The 11,093-nt window shown below is 43.3% G+C and overlaps 1 long non-coding RNA gene across 1 annotated transcript; it reads left to right on the top strand.

Moving 5' to 3' along the window:
- The first annotated feature begins 1,639 nt into the window (after nucleotides 1-1,639).
- On the top strand, nucleotides 1,640-3,201 carry LOC106148856. The gene is made up of 3 exons (XR_001234573.1): nucleotides 1,640-1,726; nucleotides 2,531-2,601; nucleotides 3,046-3,201. It is a non-coding gene; the product is annotated as an uncharacterized LOC106148856 (long non-coding RNA).
- Nucleotides 3,202-11,093: the final 7,892 nt, after the last annotated feature.

The raw sequence follows: 11,093 nt of genomic DNA, 5'->3' as shown, positions 1-11,093 counted from the left end.
GAATAGGGGTCATGGTGCCCAATTCAATGAACCTGCAGGCATGTATTATGCCCCTAGCCATTGTGCTAGGTGCTGAAATATTATTTCATTTAATCCCCAAACAGCCCTGTGAACTAGGTATTACTTTCTTGACTTTCTATAAAAGGAAAAAGAGGCTTGGAGAGTGTTGTGGTTACTTTCTTGTTGCTAAGACACATTACCCAACACCCACAGGTTAAAGAAGGAAAGGTTTATTTAGCTCACAGTTTGTGGAGGGTTCAGTCCATAGTCAGCTGGCTCCAAGGCAGGGCTGCATGACAGAGGAGAAAGAGTTTATGATGTGGCAGAAAGAAGCAGGAAGCAGCAAGCTGTCAAGGCAGGAGTGTTATACACAGTTCTAGGCCACGCCCACAGCAACCCACCCCGTCCCATCACACCCATCAGTCCACTAATTGTGTGATGAGTATCACACACTCGTGATCCAGTCACCTCCCCAGAGCTCCACCAAAGCACATGAGGCTTTATGGGGACATCCAGATACTAAGCAATGACAGCAATAACACCACCACCACCATCATCATCTTCAAGCATTTACTGTAAAATTCCTCATTATTGATGAAGAAGCTGAGGGATGCGGAGAAAATTTCAGGTTTCTACAGAAAGCAAGGGGAAGAATAGAGGTTTAGGCCCAGGAAGTCTGGCTCCAGTGTTTGGCCATTTCACCATATGTGACCGAGGTGATGTATGCTACCAAGGTCACACACACTCATGAAGTCACATATACTACCAAGACAGGTGGAGGAGTCAGGGGTCAAATGTAACTTGGCCTACTTCCAGCGCCCCAAATCTGAATTTTAAGTCTATTCTGTCCTTTAAACCATACACTGTAGCATGACTTCAGGACTCTCAAATATACATTTCACATATTTTTAATTACCAAATTGGAGCTGATAGAATAACTCAGTGGCAGAGCTCCTACCTACCATGCCGTAAGCCCTGGGTTTTAATCTGGAGCACCGCAAAGGATAACAATAATAACAACAAGGCAATGATCAAATTAGCCCCTTGAAAGGTAACACTGTATGCAGAAAAGAGAGCAAAGCCTGGGGCATCTAACTCAAGTCACAGAATTCATAGATGTGTGAAGCAACCTCAAACCCAGATCCCTTGACCCTAAGAACTTTCATTACCCTAATTCCCCTCTCCAGAAGCCCCAACCAGGGCTTCATAATAAGATCAGTCCTTAACCTTGTACATTACCCTTAAACAAGATTATGGTTATGGGCATTTTCCTTTTTACTATGGAAATTTTAGGGATGCACAAGGATAGGTTATCCACAAGCAAACCTTAACCATGGTAGAACTCTGGGCCGACACTGCATCATTCTCTACCCCTTTTATGGTGGTACCTGAACATGACTTAATAATTGATTTGATTAAACACTTGTGATTGATTATTTAATTGTTATTACATACATTATCATTAATTGATAGTGATTAATAGTAATTATAATAGTGATTAAAAACCTGGTCGCTTCAGGTTGCCAATATTTCCCTCACACTCTTTCAACCCCAGAAAAATGATGATATAGACTTTAATGTTGTTTTCCAATAATTTCAGTTACAAAGTGGAAGAGCGGGATGGAGGAGAGCTTGAAGATAAAATGCAAAGGAATGGATACACTGAAGGGAACAGCTTTCTGTGGGTGGAAGAGATCCCCTAAGCTCACTCAGCAAACACCAGCAGGTGAAGACCCACTTCAGGCGTCACCATCGAATGTGTTACAGAGTGCTCATGGGTTTCTTTACCTTCTTGATGGAAAGTTTATAGTATTCACACTTTTACAGCATGAATAGCATTGCCACTTAGGTCTCCCCTTTTCTGAACCCACTTTCATATCTTCTTGGCAGTTAAGGTCACAGCTCTTCCTGGTGGATGAGGGTCTGCCCTGTGCCTGAAGCCCCAGAGAAGAGATTTCACATCCTTTCCAGGCAGGAGCAGCCGTCAGTCAGGACCTCTGTGTGTGACCTAAGTCCTGCTGCTGCAGTTTCCTCCCCTTGCCTGTCCCCTCTGTCCTGCCTTCAGAATGGCTGTGATTAACTTGTCCTCAGCCTCCTGGTCCTAAGGCCAAGCACTCAGTTCTCCCACCTTCCCAGAATAAGCTCTTTGCAGCTTTGTGGAGGACCGTGGCTAGGATTTAGATCCCATGAGCCCAAAAGACCTGTAGGCTTCTCGTGGTGCCATGGGACTGTGGGGCCTATCACCTAGGTTTAAAAATGTTATCCTCTTCAATGGAAAAAATAGTCTTGAAGCCTTGTGTTGTATAGATACCTCCTCTCTTTTGTCATTAGTACTTGTTTATTTCACATGTATTTATCACTAAAGTGTGGTTGCTAGGGTGTGGGGACCGATTTAGTTTCTCCTTAATATTATTTTCTTTATCATTTGACTTTATACAAAAAATATTGTTTAAAAGTTCCCCCACATGTACCAGCATTATTTGATCTCTTGGACATCCTCTTCTAATTTCCAAATACTTTAATACTACAGGCCCATGCTGTGCGCAATGACCTCTGTGATGGAGAATCCATAATTACAGAGCTTCTCTTCAGGGATTTCAGGTGAGCCTCAGTCCTTTTCTGTTCATAGCTTAGCTTATACTTTTTATTTCTTTTGGGCTGAAGGACTGAATTTCAAAGTCAAAAATCTAGGAGCTTCAAAATGACTGTGGCCACCTACTACCTTCCCAAAATAAGTACCCATCAGAGCTAGATTCCATTATGCTTGTTCTAGTATTAATGTTTTCAAATCAAATTTAAGCTTGAAAACAGAAACTCTACAGCTTTGTTCACCAATCCCCAACATATGTTCCCCATCCCCTGCACCCCCCTCCACACAACCAACCCTGCCCCAAACCCACCATGGCATATTAGGAGAAGGAGCAATGGATTCTGGTTGCTACAGGAAATATTTGGGGCTCTGCTTCGTTTTGCTGTCAGCACAGGACTCAGCTTGAGGCAGCTATGGCTTGACTTGCTGTTTTATCTCTTTTTTTTTTTCTCTAGAACTCCCTTGCTCGGCTAAAGGACCCTTCTCTGCCTTCTGCAAACCTCACCTTCAACACCTCTCACGTTCTGCTGGAATTAAATCTCAGTGTCCCACTGTACATGTCTTCGAGGACAAGTGGCCATTTGTAAGTCACTATTGTGTGTGTAGGGTCTGGCACAAAACAGGTGATCTGAAACTCCTGGTGAAAAATGGAAGTGCCCTTCCTAAATATGGGAGTGGGAGGGAGAGGGGCAACATGCTTTCATTTAATGATTATTCACTAGGTCACTCATGTATAGCTCTATTTTCCTTAGAAGCCACTTTGAAGATCCCAAAGTATAGTACAACAACTATTGATAATCTCCTACCTCTTTTGTCTGTAACTCACTATTATTTGTCTATTGGTTTTCCTGAGAAACTATCTTGTAGATAACAACATGTAAAACAACAACCATTGATAATTTTTTACCACTTTGTCTGTAATTTGGTAAGCCCCCCCATTACTATGCTATCCTTCTTTTACTTTTTAAAATAAAAAAATAAAATTAGAAAATAAAATTAGAACATGCAAATTTAACAAAAGTAAACAATAGCAAAAATGCAAATGATGTGCAAAGAATTTAACTAGGTATTAACCTGAAACAGCAAGCAGAAGCACTAAAATGATACCCAGGATTTGGAGGCACATTTATTTACATCAATGGGCACTGATTGGGATCATTCCCAAAATATCAGACCATGATCTTTGGTGGTTTAGGGCTTATAGGGGGTAAGCAAGCAGGAGGTACAAAGGCAGAATGGCTTGTCAATTGGAGATTGGTTTACACAATGGGCATCACGGTGACCAGCTGTTTCTAAGAGACAGAAGCAACTGGAACTGGAACAGGAACTATTACCTGGACATCTAAGAAACTGAAGTATACTGGCCAGGAGGGCATTTTCTGCTACAAACCAAGATTCCAACAGAGTGATCTTCACAGCATACGTGAATCTGTGGATGTATAACAATTATTAAGAATCTGACATGATTTCTGGTGCTCATGATTAAACCTAGTTTCAAATTGGTGATATTTGTGCTAGTGAAAAGATCTTGGACTCCCTGAATCCACCGTTTGAGGACCTTCCCACAACCTGACTGACCACTGACAATGCAGTGGTCTGCCGGCTATACTGCAGAGAAATCCAACAGGACTATCAAAAGTAAACATAATTTGGGAAGAGGCCATGGTCGAGTGACTGTGGGAGGATGCGAGAGACATTCCAGGAGCTAAAAGCCCAATGCTGTGACAAATTGCTCCTGGCTACCGCCTAGCTGCCTTATTCCCAGGGCATCACCTGGAGAACTACAAAGAACAAGCTGGAAGAGAGGGCTCATGGCTGAGGATGGAAAGGAGGTGCTCAGGGAAACCCCAGCTTGTAAAGAAGAGAAGCAGCAGCCAGGGCAGACAATGAGAAATAGTGAAAAGAGAATTGTCATTTGTTTGGGGGGTCAGAGTCTAAATAGATACTTGTGGCCGAGGAGGAAGAGGCAGCTATCTACCACAGGTCTCATACCTAGAAGCCTGCAGCGAGGAGGGTCCTGAGGGGATTTTTGTGGGCAAATGGAAGCCAAGCATGGGCAAACGATTGTATGTGGGCCCTGAAGTGGGCTGTGGCCATGCCAGGTCAGCAGCTCCTAGAAGGAAGCTCCTCCTGCTTCAGTTTCTGCCCCTAGCCACACCCTTGCACAGCCTGACTTCTCGTCCTCGTGAGGTAGGTATAGCCCTTGGGAATGCTGAGGTCCAGAAAGGCCCCCTGGGTTAAGTCAGAACTGTCAAGTTTGAGAAGGGGAAGTGGGTGGAGGGCCAGGAGAATCACTACCAGAATACTTCCATGGCAATGTGTCATTTGTGCAAGGGCCTTGCCGTTGAAACTGAGCTATTCCTTGATGAGGGTATTTGAGATATTAGAAGAATGTTAAGCCTAGCTTGACTTTTTATGCAGCTAAAGAACACACATCTGTCCATTGGATGTTTTCTGCCTGGACTACTTTAAGGGAAATGTGTTGAAGAGTAGTTACTGGATGGGGCATTTTAACTTAGTTCAAAAAGCTTGCATTCTGGAGCCAGAAGGCCTGGATCCAAGTCTGAATCCTACTTTTACTGGTTGTGTAACCACTGGCTCTTTGTGCCTCAGTTTCTTCATATCCAGCTAATACTAGTGCCACTTCACTGGGTTGTGAAGATTTAGATATAACATGGTGCATAGCACTTAGAACGTGCTTAAAGCAGTGTCTGTCTGTAATGGTTGATACATTGCGTCAACTTGAGAAGTTTAGAACTTTTACTAAGAAACTAATACTCCATTCTCTGCAGTATGGCTTATGGAAGAGGAGGGCACAGAGATGGTATGGGTGATAGCCGGCATACAATATAAGGGAGGAAAAGAGGCTTGTCCCCCCTCTGTTTTTGCTCTTGTTGCTTTTGCTGTCTTATGTTGCTTAGAAGTGCTGCCCCTGTGCCGTGCCACAGTGCCTTGGAGCTAGCTAAATAAATGTTTCCCCTTTAACTTTGAGTATTTGGTATTTTGTCTCAGCAATGAGAGAAAAGTAAATAAGACAGAAATTGGTACCAGATGAGTGGGGTCATTGCTGTGACTGTATCTGACTATGTGGTTCAGGAGCCTTTGGGAATGGCTTATGGGAAGAGTCTGGAAAGATTTGGGGATGACAGCTGAAAGAATGCAGTTGGAACACCTTACCCTGTTCTATATGGGAGATTCTGGTCAGAGCTCAGAAGACCAGAAGGCTGATAGAAATTTTGCAGGTAAAGATCAGGTTTGGGAGATTTCTGGTGGGAAGAAGGACTGCAGTGGCCATTAGACTCCAGACAATGTGTGTTATGGATTGGCAGAAAGCTTATCTGCATTTTGCTCCTATCCAGAGACTTTGCCTGACACTGAGATTAAGGTCAGTGGGCTAATTAATCTGGCACATGAAATTTCAAGGCAGTCAATTGTTGAGGTGGTGGCCAGATCTATGTTGAGAATCAAGAGCAAAGAGCCCAGCAGAATGATTTAAAATATTGTGTTTGTCCAGAAAGGAAGCTTCAGTAAAGCTGTAGGCTACAAAGATAGAGTTGATGAAATCTTGACTGCTGAGAAAGACCAGGAGAATAGAAAAGATGGCCTGAAGTCATCACAAGAAGCAACAAGTCTCCACCCTTTGCAGCCTCAAAACTGCAAAGGTGAAAGACTGCTTTGAGGAGAAAGTCACAGACCACCATGTTTTAGAATGGCAGTGGCATAGAAAATTTGATCCTAGGAATTGGATTCAAAGTGCCCAACAATCCAGTTATTCAAACCCTACAGCCAAGAGAGAGGAAAGCCTGGCTACTGCTCCTGTGGCAGCAGACCTTGGCATCATCCAAGTGGTGCTGTTTTAGGTGCATGTAGAATGCAAGAGCTGTGGGGTTAAGAAGGCTTCCACCCCAATTTCAGAAGGCCTAGGAAGGCAGGCAGTGTGCCCCTGAGAGGGCAATGTGTGAAGCTGTGAGGGTGAAGCCAAAGATGTAATGAAGACCCCAGAAGTTTGGAAAACCCAGGAAAGTGGATCATTTAAGGAAACCTGCAAAGAGGGAGCAAAACCAACCCACGAGAGAAGCCATGGGAGCTTCTGGAAATGCCATAGTGGTGGATCCACTCAAGCCCTTTGGAGCTCATAACTTGCCACAGGTTGCCTCAGATGTTTGCCCTGCTGTGTTGTGGACTTGCTTTGGTCCCATTCCTTTGTATTGCTGCTTGCAACTTTTGGAATGAAAATGTTTATTGTGTGCCATTGAATGTTGGAAGTGTCTAACTTTTCATTTGTACAGGGGCTTGCAGCTAAGAGTTTGCCTTACATCTAGGAGATTTGTGATTTGGACTTTTCAGCAATGCTGAAACTATTAGGACTTTGTCAACTCTTGCAGATGGACTAAATGCCTTTTACATAGATGTGCATTAGTCTTTGGGGGAGGTAAAGAACAAAATGCTATGGTTCCAATGTAATTTAATGTTGATAGACTTAATACTGGCTCTTAAAGATTGTTAACCTGTGTTGTAATGTTTCAATTGTGAAATGTTAAGAATAAGCACGTCTTTGTATCTGGAAACCAGTTTAAAGAAATGTGTGTGGTGGTCAATTTGACAAGGGGTGGATTGTTATGATTGATACGTTGTATCAACTTGAGAAGTTTAGAAGTTTAAGTAAGAAACTTAGCAAGGAGCCAGGGCCCTTACTTTGTAAACATCCTGAACTTGTGAGAGAGGAGGGCACAGAGATGTATGCTGGTAGATAGCCAGCATACAATATAAGGGAGGAAAAAAGCCTTGTTTCCCCTCTGTTTTTGCTCTTGCTTTTGCTGTCTTCTGTTGCTTTGAAGTGTTGCCCCTGTGCCATGCCACCATGTTTTGGAGCCAGCTGATTATGGACTGAAGCCTCCACAAACTGTGAGCTAAATAAACCTTTTCTTCCTCAATTTTGGGCATCAGGTATTTTGTCTCAGAATGAGAGAAAAGTAAAAAAGATACTGTCTTAACAAACATTGTAGATCTGTCTACTCAAGGGTTTGCTGGGGGTCTCTGCTCTACACCAGAGGGTTAAAGCTGCATTGATTAGGCAAATGTGGATCTGAGCTAGTTAAACCATCATCTCATTTTGTTGCTAAGCAACCAGCTCTGAGTTCTGCAAATGTACATTGCCGTGTGCAGTGGCTGCCCCTAGCAATTGAGACTCTAGTCAGGCTGTTCCTCAGCCTTGTTTTTATATGACTTAAGAGCTCATTTCAAATTGTGGAGGAGGAGGGAGGCACACACAGGCAGCAAAGCCAGAAAGCATGAGTCAGATCAGTCTCTCTGGCTGGAGGAGCTCACAAAGGGTGAAAATATAAGAAAACAAGTACACTGACACCCACTTGCAGCAAGGAGAGAAGACATTCACAGGAGTTGTTCCTCCCTAGGCGTAAAGATTATCACCCATCTCCTGAGTAGTATTCTCCATGCACGGGGGGGGGCGGGGGTGCATCTCACGTTCTCTTATGTTTGGGTCTGGGGTTGCCTGGCTTGAGTGCAGACCTAGAAATGTGGGTCCACATCGGGAAAGACAGGAGGGAAAGCACCTATGGTGGCTCTGCACTCCCTCCTTCAGGGAAGTCACAGGGCACAGTCACTGATTTCAGAACAGTTTTCCCCTCAAACATTCATTTATTAATTCATTTACTCACCCACATCAGTAAACATTTAGAATTTAGAATTTAGAACCTCTTATATACCCAAGGTCTACTAAGCACTGAAGATGAAATCCAAAGCAAGACAATTACTCTTTCTTTTCCTGTTTCTTAGTTAAGAATAAAGAAACCTTTTTAAAAGAAAAATGAACATGCTCTAGCTAGCTTAATAGATACTATATTTAATGAAGGGTAGGAAGAAACTTACAAGATTTCCTTAACAGCTAGTTAGGGTAGGTGGCTGATCAGCCAGGAACACTGTAGAAAATTCAGTTATGGATTGTTCCAGAAGAGGACTTACTGTCTCTGCATCCAGGCACACAGGCTCTACAGCTCACAGCACTGTCCTGGGCAGGGAGACCTCTGCCCCCGGCTTCCTCTAAAAGCTCCATTTCCTGCCACCCTTAATGATGATTTCATATGACATTTTTTCTTCACTAAGGTCTGGCATTGATGCACATTATTAGTGGAGCCTGGGTCACATGTTCAACCTCTGGCTGCAAGGGAGGCTGGGAAATACACTTCTGACTTCTATTTCTGAAATGGAAATTCCTGTAACAAAGGCGTTTGAACATAATCTCTGCCCTCTTGAACTTTACAGTCTTGTAGAGAATTCAGGCAAATAAATGGAATAGGACAGCCTGGTGTGACCAGTGCAGGGCCAGGGGAAGTGCAGATTCAGGAGGACCCCAGAAGGATCCCCAGTGGACAATAGGGTTGGCAAACACTCCCCAGAGTCAGCAATGTATAGGCAGGCACTTGAAGGTGAGAGTGAGCTCACAATGGTGATGGTGGAGGGACAGAGAACATCCTGATTACAGGAGGGATATAGACAAAAATCCAGTGTCACAAGGGAGCACAGTGTAAGGTGTTCAGGGTAGGAACAGACTTTCCATGTGACTGGAACAGAGGAGGAGAAGAAGACCAAGTGCCAGTTTAGAAAGCCCTCTGAAAGGTTCAGATAGATGCTGAGGTTGGGGAGGTGCTTTAAATAATAGGCTTATATTGCTTTTTGAATTTTCAGTGTTGAATATTATTGACTGATTCCCACGAGAAAAAGTGAGCAGACTTCCCCTACCCTCTCTCACATCTCCAATGTTGTAATTTAGGTTAGATCACTACTCAGAACTCATGTTTGTATAACTATTGAAATGCTATTCACAGCTGTATTTGTAGCATAATACCACAGCTATTTTTCCTTTCCCACACAAACCTTTGTTTTTCATTAACAAATAGCTGTTTCTCCTCCAGTTGCTGAATTTTCTTCCTACTTACCACTTATTCACCCTCAAACTCTGCTCACCAGTGTTTATCTTTCTAGATACAATTACTTTGGTTATTACAACAATTTCATCATTTTGTTTTGTTTTAGGGTATTGGGGATTGAATTCAGAGGTGCTCTACCACCAGACAACCTCCTTGGCCTTTTTTATTCTTTGAGGCAAGGTCTTGCTACATTGCCCAGACTGGCCTGGAACTTGTCATCCTCAGCCTCCTGAATAGCTTGGATTACAGGTGTGTGCCACCTCACCTGGCCAGTTTTATGCCTTAAAGTTGTTTTTAAATTTTTATTTACTAGTATATTTTCCCAGTACATAGTGTTTACATTTATCATGGGGAGCCGGTATATATATACAATACATCTTAACTTTTCTCCCTTTTTTTCATTCCTGAGCCCCCCTCTCTTTCCCTATTCCTCTAGTCTGGACTGCAATGCTCTTTAGGCCTGGACCACAGCTGTTGTCTCAGGTTTTGTCTCTCTAGCCCCTGATGTATTAGTTAGGTTTCCTGTCACTGAGGTAAAATACCTGACACCTACAATTTACAGAAGGAGGGGTTTATTTGGCATACAGTTTAGGTGGGTTCAGTCCATGGACAGCTCTCTCCAAAGCAGAAATAGCAAGATAAAATTGGAAAGCTGTTCACCACATGGCAGCCGAAAAACAGAAGAGAAGGGAGGAAAGGAGGAGCCAAGGACAAGAATACATCCCTGTAGGACACGTCCTCTGTGACCCTTCTCCAACCGGGCCCCAACTCCTAACACCACATTCAGCCAGGAATTCACCAGTGGATTAACGTCCTGATGAGTGCAGAGCCCCCATGGTCCATTCACTTTTCAAAATCCCACCTCCAACCGCAGCAGATGTTTGGGGGACATTTTAGATATGAACCATGACACCTGGATTTCCAGGATGCCACAATCGCCCCTGTCTTGCTTAACTCTCTCATTTCGGAGGGGCTTTCAAAGAATCTATCTGTGGTAAGCTGAGGTCCTGAGCACTGAGAATGCCTTTATTCTACCCTCATTCTTGAAGAATAGTGTGGCTGAGGGTAGAGCTCATAGCTGGAAATAATTTCTTTCAGAATATTGACATTCTTGTTTCCTTGTCCTCCAATGTTTTAGCATCTCCAGGGGTGCTAAGAAACCTGAAGCTATTATGGTTTTTAGACCTTTTTCTTTTTTTGAGGCAGGGTTTCACTATGCAATTCAGGCTGGCCTTGAACTCACAGCAATACTCCTGCCTCAGCCTCCTGAGTGCTACAGTTACAGGTGTGAACCACTATGCCTGGAACTAGACTTTTAAATGTGACTTTTTCTATATTTTTAACTTTCTTAGTACCCCCTCCTGCCCATCTAACTGCCCTCCTGTTATTGTATGGTCTTCTCTTTGCCATGAATGACCTGAAATTCCACAGTGCCATGTCCTAGTTGGATCTATGTTCATCCACTGTTCTAGGCACTCTTGGCCCCTTTCAGTCTGTGAGATTTTGCTCTAAGCCATAGTCTTGAATTATTCCTTAAATATTTCTTCCCTATATTC

Source organism: Chinchilla lanigera, unplaced genomic scaffold (assembly GCF_000276665.1).
Source record: "Chinchilla lanigera isolate Chin_1 unplaced genomic scaffold, ChiLan1.0 scaffold00030, whole genome shotgun sequence".
Classification (NCBI taxonomy): Eukaryota; Metazoa; Chordata; class Mammalia; order Rodentia; family Chinchillidae; genus Chinchilla; species Chinchilla lanigera.
This window is presented reverse-complemented; position numbering and strand designations above follow the sequence as displayed.